General features: G+C 41.0%; 1 protein-coding gene across 1 annotated transcript in view; it reads left to right on the top strand.

The window, feature by feature from the left end:
* The first annotated feature begins 4,655 nt into the window (after positions 1 to 4,655).
* The window catches only part of MARCHF3 (membrane associated ring-CH-type finger 3), a 55,965-nt gene continuing 49,997 nt past the window's right edge, over positions 4,656 to 10,623 (top strand). The window contains exon 1 of the mRNA XM_056513464.1: positions 4,656 to 4,719. The gene's annotated coding sequence lies outside the window, so the exon portion shown is untranslated. The remainder of the gene's footprint in view (positions 4,720 to 10,623) is intronic.

Raw genomic sequence — 10,623 nt, 5'->3', positions numbered from 1 at the left:
TCAGCAAGTACCACTCAGTTTTCTTCTGTGATTTGGGATGGTTTCAGAGGCACAGGTTTTTCCCTTACTGAGGTTTTGTGATAAGAGAACTGCATGAAGCACTTGTCAACCGTAGCTCAAGTGGTCTTCTAAAATGTCAACAGCATTATCTGTAAGACAGGGAGAGCAGAGGTCATGTGGACTTTGCCCCATTTCCCAAAATACAAAACTGACAGAGACTGGCAGAGCTCTCAGAAAGCATTTTGCCTTTGTTTTACTTTAATAAGGTCTGTTTTGGGAAGGGGAAAAAAAAAACCAAAAAAAACCCTAAAACAAATCTTCTTAATCATTTTAGAGTTGATAAATCCCTTGTTCCTTTTTCTGTCAGACTGTGGAGATTTTCCTCTGTAGCCAGTGCCAGATACATTTTCCCCATTTATTTTGTAAAGTAAGTGATAACAGGATTTCCATTATAGCTTTTGTCCATTGCGTAGCTTTTATGAGTGAGATGGAGCTTTTCCATTAAGGTTGTGCTGCCAAAAACCTACCAGTGGCTTTACTGTTCTACACTTTGAAGAGAGTGGAAACCTTCTTTTCATCAGTTTGGACACAAGGATAGGAGTGTTGGCACAGTGACCAACTTTCATTTGGTTCGTTTTCCAAAAGCAAGAAAGGTTGCTTCATATTTGAGGCTTTTTGTTAGTTTTATTTTGTTATTATTATTGAATGTAAGAAATGCAGCAGTCTCCCAGCACATGCATCTCTCTAATCAAATGTGTTAAAGTATAACACGGATATTAGAATGAGAAAGTATATGCTGAAAATATATTTATGGAGCAATAAGCAACTTTGTGAAAGCTGGCAGTTTACTCTTTTGATAGTGAGTATTGGCAGAAGGGCAAAACCTCAATGCACTATCTCTGTAGTAAAAGGAGCTTGAATACTAGATGGATTTATTTTCTATTTCTAAAATAGGAAATAGATAATGTCCCATCTTCTTCCAGTAACTGTATGTAATACCCACTGGGCTTACATTCTTATATGTTCTGTTTCTCTGACTCTTTTTTTGTGTGTCTTAAAATTGTACACAAGACATAGAAGAAAATATCTTATTTTCTTTAGGCACAGCACTCCAGGCACAGTGTCTTCCTGTCCAAACTGGCCTGTGATACACAATCTCAGATTCAGCTGTAATCACATGCCCATCTGGATTAACTACACGTGGAAGTAAACAAAGGCACATGTGCAAGTGTTTACAAGATAATTTATTTTTTTCCCCCAGGCAGTTTTTCTTCATAGTCTACCAATAACAACTTTCTTCTTTTCCATCATACTCTGCTGGCAAGAAGGCTCCATCCCATTCTTGTAAAGCTGCTTTACTTTTTAGACCCAAACCTGAGTTTTCGAAAGTCATGTCTGGAGCTGTGAGAACAGAACAGTTTCCAGTTAGGGAAATCCAACCAAATAATGGCTTGAGCTGCTTTGGCAAAAAAACAAAACAAAACAAAACAAAACAAAACAAAACAAACAAACAAACAAAAAAAAAACCATACTAAGAACAATAAAACCATTCTCTGTCCTCTTTCTTCACCTCTTGCAGATCAAATTCTGGTTCTTGGTCTGCATCTTCCAGAGATAAATGACGTATGACCAGGCTATCCAAAGGGTAAAAATGAGTTCCTGCAGGAGACAAATACTTTCAGCTGTCTGTCTTGTGCATGGAATGAACTACAGGGCCTGAGGGCTCTTCAGACCTTCCTCACCTTCCTTCAGTGCTGTCTTCTGGGGCACGTGGTTGATTACAAGGATAAAAACTAAATCCCTTCCAGTCACAGATCTGACTGAAATGAGACACACTTGTATTCACTCATTTTTCCTGGGGAGAAGGCAGAAGAACAATGGTGTGGCATGGATGAATGCCCCTAGACATGAGATCAAGTGTGCAAAATTCAGGGTCTTACTAGAGGCCAGGTAGTTTTAGCCTGCGACCTAAAGAAATGAGACTTGGACCATGTAATCTTGTGTCAGTTCAATGCTTTTCCTTACTTTCTCCCCTTCCTTGTTCAACAAGGCTCAACAAGTTCAGCATCTGGGGTTTTTTCTTGAGGGTTTTGGTGGGTTGTTTTTAAGATTTATTTCACAAAAACCTTTTTGTTTGTTATGTTGTTTGTTTTTTGTTTTTTTGGTTTTTTGTTTCTTTATTTTGATGTTTTGTTTTGATTTGAGTTGGGTTTTTTTCCTTAGTATGACACTCCCTGAACATTCTCTGGACATCTACACTCAGAAAGGTGGCACAGTGGAGAAAAGCATCAAAACACCAAACCACATTGATACACACAGGTTGGATTTATACAGTAGGCACTAATTCAAGCTGCTTCTCCAGGGGGTGAGACATCCATTGCAACAAGATCTCCAAGGTGCCAGGAGTTGAAGCTGCAGATCTGTTTGCACGGCTGGTATCCAAACGACTTCGTTGTTGTCCCCATTGCATTGAACACCTACATTTCTGCTTAATTTACCTTACCTGCTTCCTAAGGTGCGCTGAATGACTTGGACAGCCCGTGTCCAGCTCTCCCTTTTTATTTTAATGTACAGGCAGCACCTGTGTGCTGTTTCCATTTCCACCTGGAAGCGCAGCTGTGTGGCTGGGGGTGAACACACAGATACAAATATGGGTGGGTATTTTTTTACTTCACTGGCAGGAAACCAGATCAAGGGCAACTCCTCCCTGCCCCTGTGATTTGCCTTCTAGTAAAATTTTAATCCATCTCGTTGCTTTAATGGGCAGCTGCACCCAGCACACAGCAATTATATGAAATACCATCTCAGCCCTGCAACAGTCCTTTATTTCTGAGCAAAGCAAGCGTAACCGAGGTGGTGAAATGGAGAACCGTGGCTGGGCAAGGAAGAATACTAGCCTTAGGGTTTACCCATGGCTATCTTTGTAACTTGGAGCTGTCATTTTTGCAACTGAGTCTCAGCAACTCGGACGCTTTCATTATTGCCGTCAGCACCGAAGCAGCTTCGGAGGTGCAGCCGGCTCTGGGAAAGCTTCATCCCCCTCGGAGTGTAGAGACACGGCTCTTTTGAGGCTTTTTAACTCCCGTGTGATGAGAAAGGGATGCATTCCCGGACGGATCGCAGTGTTCCAGGCGCGCTGTCGCTCCTTTGTGTCGCTGCTGCTCCGCGGGTGCCGCCGGGGGAGGACGAGGAGGAGGCGGTGGAGGAGGAGGAGGAGAAGAAGAAGAAGAAGGAGGGGTTGATGGAGCGAGGTCCTGTGGCGACAGCCGAGCTGGAGGCTGCTGCTGGTGGCTCTCTCCCGTTGGTTTGGCCGCTTGGTCCGTGTTTTTGGAAGGACAGCCTGGGTGGAGGGTCCGCGTGGAGAAAGTAAGTGTGGCTGGACACACGGGAATGGAAATGCGTGGCTCTGGGGGGGGGGGTGGGGGGGTGGGAGGCGGGGGGTGTTTTCTGTGCTTTCTTGTTATTCTTCTTCTTCCTGGTACTATTGTCGCCGTCATCCTCGTTTTGGAGTACTTCAGCTGCGGTTTGGTTGTAACTCTTTCATTAAAGAAGCAAAACCATGTAGAGAATAAAAATGTCCAGCGTGAAGAGATCTGGCTGGAGGCTCTTGCAGGCGGAATTACCTTCGGGACTTTGGAGCCGGGGAGGAAAGAAATACAGTTTCTTGCTATTCCAGAAGCTGTGACAAACTGTGGCCATTTCTAAGACTCAGCCTAGGAATTCCAAATCCTTTTTGCCTTTTAATTTAAATTCTTTTTCCTTCTAATTGCCGGGTATCATAGGGCTCTTCGCAGATATAAGGGGTTATGAAACTACTCAGCACATGTCAGAGGAGTTTAACTTTCAATGCAAAGCAATTGTTTAAACTTAAATTTAACCCTGTGTTGCACCCTCTGGGGCAACTGGTTTCAGGATGTTTGCCAAGTAGTGTCTCAACCTGAACAGCACAGGGCAATCCAGCCATTCCCAAGTCATCAAACCAGTGAAAGCACAGCATATTTATCTATTAGAAACTACTTGTTTTGGCAAGGATGTTTACAGCCTGTCCAAGGTCCGTCGGAATAAAGAGGAAAACTCTCACTGGTGATGACTCATGTCCGTGGGCTTTGGACCAGTGCGCGGTGTTGGAAATGTCCTTTGCCAAGTGGAACTCTGTAGGTAACCCTCCCACAGCCCCCCTGGCTTGTAAAGGGAGTGGGATGAGGTCAAGAGCAGTGTCAGACAATAACTTGTGGGTTTGTGACTTGTTTTAAATACATTTGCTAATTGCATGTGTGTTCTTTGGGGTTTTATATGTCATTGATCTTTAATTAATTGCTAATGGCTTAGTCTGCTGCTGCTTGCAAGGCTGATGAGGCAAATTGTAACCTGCCTTTCTGCAGTAATTGTTATTGTGACAACATCTTGGGGTGAGCAGTGTCTGCCCTGAAACTTCCAGGTTGTGGGGTGCTTGTGTTTGGGGGTTTACAGGTATCAGATTTATCTGGGAATACACAGATCAGCTGGCTGCCAGACTTCCCAGTCAGCAGGGACTTTTTCTAATACCTTTTTTGACCTCTTGCTTATCACAGGCCACAGGATTTCACAAATAAATTCTGCACCAAGCCCACGACATCTGTGAGGTCTCCTCTTGCCCTTATGGTCAGGCTCCATCCATGGCAGAGCTTCAAGCATGTCTGAGCTACTGGCTGGTGGCTCACAGGCTTTAGCTGTGAAAGGGTGAGTAATATCTTCCATTCTAAATGGCTGTAATTAGGCTAAGAGCCACTTTGATCTATCAAAATATGGGGGTTTTTTTTCAAGTAATGCAGTTAAAACGCATCAGGGTCACTGTAGTTGTTGTGGCACTTGTGTTGGCAGAGCCACTTTCTCTTTGAATTTGTACAGACTCTCTCCTGCAGCAGATGCAAAGAGATGTGTGTAGTTTCTATAGTAGCAGAAACTTCTCCTACATTTGCAAATTCATTTACCTAGTGTGTTCTTTGCAGTCCTGCAAGATGTTTTGATACAATTTTTTGGAAATTTGTTTCTGAATGATGTTCTGGATGGATTCATCCTCAGACCACCATTGATCAGATAACAATATTTCCCTGAAGATGACTCTACCTAGTTGGAGCAGGCCCAGAAGAGCCATTGTGGGCATCCTTACCTTAAAATAGAAGAGGTTATAGACCAATGAAAAGTGTCTGAGAGCATCACAAAAGTGGTCATGGCAGATTTCTGCTGCCAGGAGGATGCCCTGCTTTCCTTATGGGAGCTGGCAGGAAGTAATGCTGTAGCTGCTTAGACCTACAGTCTGAAAGGAAGGGAAATTATTTGTGACACACTGCAGGAATGCTTGTCACAAAATTAAAGTACTGAAAATCACCTAAGTGATAATAAGAATGCTTATCAAGGGATTCTTGCATTGCTCCCGTGTCATCCTTGCTGTGTCAGCCCTCTTGGTGCTGTGCTATAGACATTTTTTAGGTCCTTGCTGTGGTACAACCCCTCCACAGAGTAAAGAATCTCATATCTTTCTTTCTTGTGATTACTGAACCTGTTTTCACAGCAATACAAAGCAATAGGAAAGGGAAAATAATATCTGGTATCTCTCTCACTTTGCTCTCATTTAAGCTTCATGCAAAGCAGTGTAGACCAGAATTAATTACTAATTCTAATTATACTTTGTGTCTTGGAGATATTGATGATATTTTCAATTTCAAATTTATGCATCTGCAGCTTCTTTTTTTTTTTTTTTTTTTTTTTTTCACTGCAGCAACAAAGCCAGCAAAGCTCTTACCACATGCCTATTTTAAGCCTGCCAGCAGTCCCTTTCACTTAATTCAGCTGAGTGGCCCAGGGTGGCCCAGGGCAATTGTTCAATATAAAATTCTCTCTGTCCTGATGGCAGTCAAAGTTGTGGTTTTTTTCATGGTTTGGAGGGAAGAGGAGGTGGGGGGGAGAAGGGAAGAAGTTGTTTATTCCTTAAGCCTAACATGACTTGGCCAAAGCTCTTCTGGGTAAACCCACAAAATAGGGATTCTTCTATGTTACAATTTCTGGTGTCTTGGTACTTGTTTTCACACTAAAAAATGCTGGTTTTACGTGATACTCATGCATTCCAGACAGTTTTAGATGGCCTTGTTCATTCCCATAACACTTAATTATAACAAAACCACAGTTAGATCTGCCTCAGACGTGTCTGTTTCCAACCTGGAGTATGTCCATGCCGTGGCACTTTAGCATCCTTCCACACTTCCTCATCTTCACCTTTTTCTGCCTTAAGCTCTTGCACTTACCTTTTTTTCCCCCTAATTTGCCAGTATTTACCTCACACTTTTTCTTCCCCTGCAAAAATGTAGCTGGCAGAACCAATATATTTGCCAGCATCACTGGCAAATATCACTCTGCTTTTGTGTTTTCCTCTTCTCTGTTCGGTGTCAGCCTGAACACTCAGAGCAGCTCAAGACAAGGATTTCAGTCATCCCTCTGTGCTTGGACACTGGTGTGCACTGCTGTGGTAATCACAGTAATATTTTATTTCTCTGATTTTGTCTCAGATAGGTGTGCCAGAGGAAAACTGCTTGTTTGTTTTCCAGTAGGAACAGTTTGGGGGATAATTCAGCGCCCAAATCTGGACCAGTGTGAGTGTGAGTTACCAGGGGAAAGGAGAGAACAATGATCAGCACCAGTCCTGACACTGATGAAATTTGACTAATTTGGGGCAACCGTGTCCCATTTGGTTTGCTGAATATCACCTCATAAATTCTTGGTCTTTGGACCCTCCCTGGCTTTTGAACTCAAAGCTGCACCTTCCCATCCTTGGTTTTTTGTTTGTTTGTTTTTTTTAATTTATGGATGTTGCAATTAATTCTTATCTAACAGCAGTGCATTTGTTATGCTCTGTTCTGAGAAATGATGATTATTAGCACACTTCTTTCCTAACAATCGGCTTCCTCTTGGAGGTGTCACTCAGTTTGATTTGCTTATGCCAAAGAGCAGCAATATCCTGCTGGTGAAACCCAGTGCTTGAAACCCTGGTATCTCAAAATACACAGAAAGGATGAGGGGACTATTTGTAAAACAGATTGTGGCCAAAAAGCTTGTAGCCCATATTAACTAATAAAGAGAATAAGGCATTCTTGAAAGAATTGGTAGCAAAAGACCCTACAGTTTACCTCTCTTTAAATTCAGTTTTAAATTGAAGTTATGAACAAATCTGTCCCTGATATTACCATGTGGTAATATGCATGAATATCTGTTAGTCTTTTGTCTCATTTGAAATGGTATTTTGGTTATTTATTTTTTTGTAAATTAGTATTTGGTCCCCAGCACCGAAGGTACCAGTAAGGTATCTGTATTAAAATTTAAAGATTACCTCCATCAATTTTTAATAATCTCCACTTATTAAATTTATTATGTAAACAGTTTTAAAATTTCATTTCTTAAGCAGCTGCATTTCAAGCTGCTTTCTTGTCATTTTGGATGTTTGGAAGGGCAGGGTTTTGGGCAACAGTGGCAGAGGAGGTGCAGAGCTGTTGCTAATTCACAGAGGAACAGTCCTTTCTCAGGTCACTTACTAGCAAAAGACACCAGAGATTTTGAGTGGGCTTTTACAGATAAATAATCAGTATAACTCCAGCCAGTCTTCAGAAAGGTTATTTTCATTCAACTAGGTATTTAAAAGAAGGAGAGAGATATTTCTAAACCTGAATATTTGTGATTCAAAAGTATTAATATTTAACAGAGCATTTTAGTCTTAGTTATTGTTCAAAAGAAGGTTTCATAGTTTCCTTTTGCTTTCCAGCATTGTAAGTGACTTTTCATTGTACTTCTGGCCCTTTTTGGATTGAATTCTACTGTCTGCACCTCAGTGTCTGTGTGAGGAAATTTGATCTTGTGCGGCCACTGCCAATGTAAACTCAAAGAGCAATTTCTAGAAAGTTTTGAACATTATGCCCATAATACTTTTTATCAGAAACACATAAGAATTTCAATTCTGCTATCTCTGTAAGGATAATATTAGCAGAGTTCTCATCATCTTTGCACTGTTCTTACTGGAGTCTTAGCTTTGTGTTGAGAGCTCTTCTGGAGGCATTCCATAAAATTAAATGGAGATTAAAACTAATTGGTTTCTATGTAAGCCACTGTAAAAACCTGAATAATAAGTTGAGGAAATTGTCTTTTTGAAAGGGTTTTTTTTCCTACCACTGAAAAACTTTATCAGAAAAGAATTATTTTCCTCTCCCATCCTATAAAACTTTTACTAATGGCAAAGAATCTTTTATTATATGTCTTAAAAGAAAACTCTAAATAATAAGAAATAAGAATCCATGTGATTATTGAGCATAATTTATATCCCCAAAGTTTCAATGATGCAAAAGCCAATTACAGGAGCACTTCCAGTATCTCATTTATTATATTTTGCTAATATTTGTCATGGTGAGTTTCTGACTAGAAAGATGAAAAATTCAGTTTTCATTTTTAAGATCTGATATTTAAGCTTTGAAAATCTCAAGAAAAAAAAGTGGAATGAGGAGGTGATTCAGTGGTGCAACATGGGACAGGAAATGTCTCAGCTTTTAGAAGCCAAACCAGTGCATTTTGTGACTTTTGCTGTTGCCCACTGGTGCTTATCTGAAATCCAGTATGGACTGAATTTCTCTGCTTAGGAACAATGCTAGGAAGAACTTCTTCTTTAGGCATTACCCATTGTCTGCAGAGAGATTATTTCCTTTGTGAGGAAAATTAAGAGTGCTGTAGGTTTTTCTGCAGCTGACCAATTCTTTGCAGCAGGATCCCCACTGGACCTTCTCTGATTTTTGAATCTTCTCATCTCTTTCTCTGTTTCCTTGTGGAGTAGCTGAGTCTTGGTGTCCTTATCTGAAAACATATTTTGAAGGGACTAGCATCCCTTCTAGGGATGCTAGAAGGGAGGCATGGGACTCAAGACACTTTTGAAATGCATGGCATAATATTCTGAAATAATTCAGTGCCCCTGTTAGGAATAGTTTTTAATTTAATCTACTCATAATAAAAAGAGAAATAGAGTGTCAAGGGGGAAAATACTTACATGTAATCAGGTTTCACTTAGGTACTTTTACTTAAATTCCTAGGTTACCTTACCTTCTGTTTTACTTAGTTAATCGTAGCAGTTAGGTGTCTGTTGCCCAGTCCAAATATTTGGCTCCTGTTTAAGTTGAAAATGATTGCTTCAAGTAATTTGTTAGTGTTTTGTTTGCTCTCAGTTTAGTAAGAGAACCCAGTGGCTATTCAGATATTTTTCTCTAAGATGTATGAATATTTTAGATGGAAATCCTTGCTAAAAGGTGTTTGCATTCTGCAGGAGAGCCTTCAAGTTTTTATAGGAAGTGGAAAAAGAAATTGACTCAATTTATCTTTGAAAATTGCAGTTATTGAAAAAAAAAAAAAAAAAAAGGGGGGGAGAGGGTAAACTTAGTAATAATTTAATCAGAATTTTGAAGCAAAACAGAAATTTGCATCCCGGCTGCTTACAGGAGTATATTTACTAGTGCCAGACTGAGACTGGCTCTGGTTGCTGACAGGAGCCATCTCCTCATGCAAACTTAGGTGGTTGAACAGATGCCCAAAAGCCTGGGGTTATTTAGACAAAAGTAGGTAGAGTTATGCAGCGATGACTGAATTTGAATCTGTTATGAGAGAGACTCATCATTCCCTGGCTGAAAGTCTTGAGCAGAAATAACCCAAACACAGGGTGCACCATGCAGATGACTGCTGCGGCAACCTGTAGAGACTTCTGGGCTCTCATTTTCACATACAATTCTTTGATGGAACACATTTAATTTCAGGCAATATGCTTTAAATAAGTCTCTCAAACCCTTTTGGAAAAGGTTGGGGGGGTGGTGCGGGAGGGTGGGTGGGGGTGGTTTTTGTAGGGAACTCCCAATGCCACGGAGTGTTTTAGTGACATTTCAGATTAATAATCTTCATTGTGCTATGGATCTGATCATGAGCTCTGTAGGCACGACCTGGAATTCCCTCCCTTTTCAAGCTATGGATTTTTTGGAAGGAGTTTGAGGTCTGACTGTCCAGAGTTCAAAATCATCCTAACAGAGGCTGCTGCAAGCACATCTGTGGCTGTCCAGCCAGCCCTCCCTGTTTGTGCTGGGTCTGGCTGGGGTGGAGGTAATTCCCTTTAGTAGAAGCCCATCAATTGCTGATGTTTTGGGTTGTGGTTGGACTGGTGCTGTTGTGGTTTTCGCTCTCTGTGTCTCCCTGTCCCCACAGGTTGTAGGTTTTTGTGCTGGCCAAAGGGTTTTCCACAAAATGTTGTCATGCCCAGCAATAAAACCTTGGGTTGGGTAAGGTGGATTGAAGGTCTTGTCCCACAACTGGCAGAAAGCTTTCATTGACTGTGATATTTATTATGATCAGTAAACATAAATGAATAAATAAATACTGTTGTGAAGCTGGGACAGCCCAGGCAGTCTGAAGTATTTAAGAATTGGTAATTTGTAAAAATCTAGTATAGAAAAGGAGTTGTACCAATGAGATTTCATCCAACATTTTACCTTTTATCCAGTGCTCATGTTATGGCACCTTGCACTGCCTTCCAGTCTCAAATGGGACAATCTCCATCATTCTTTTTACTTCCCTCTG

The sequence above is a fragment of the Oenanthe melanoleuca genome, chromosome Z (assembly GCF_029582105.1).
Source record: "Oenanthe melanoleuca isolate GR-GAL-2019-014 chromosome Z, OMel1.0, whole genome shotgun sequence".
Lineage (NCBI taxonomy): Eukaryota > Metazoa > Chordata > Aves > Passeriformes > Muscicapidae > Oenanthe > Oenanthe melanoleuca.
Note: the sequence above shows the minus strand (reverse complement) of the source record. Positions and strands in the feature narration are given on the sequence as shown.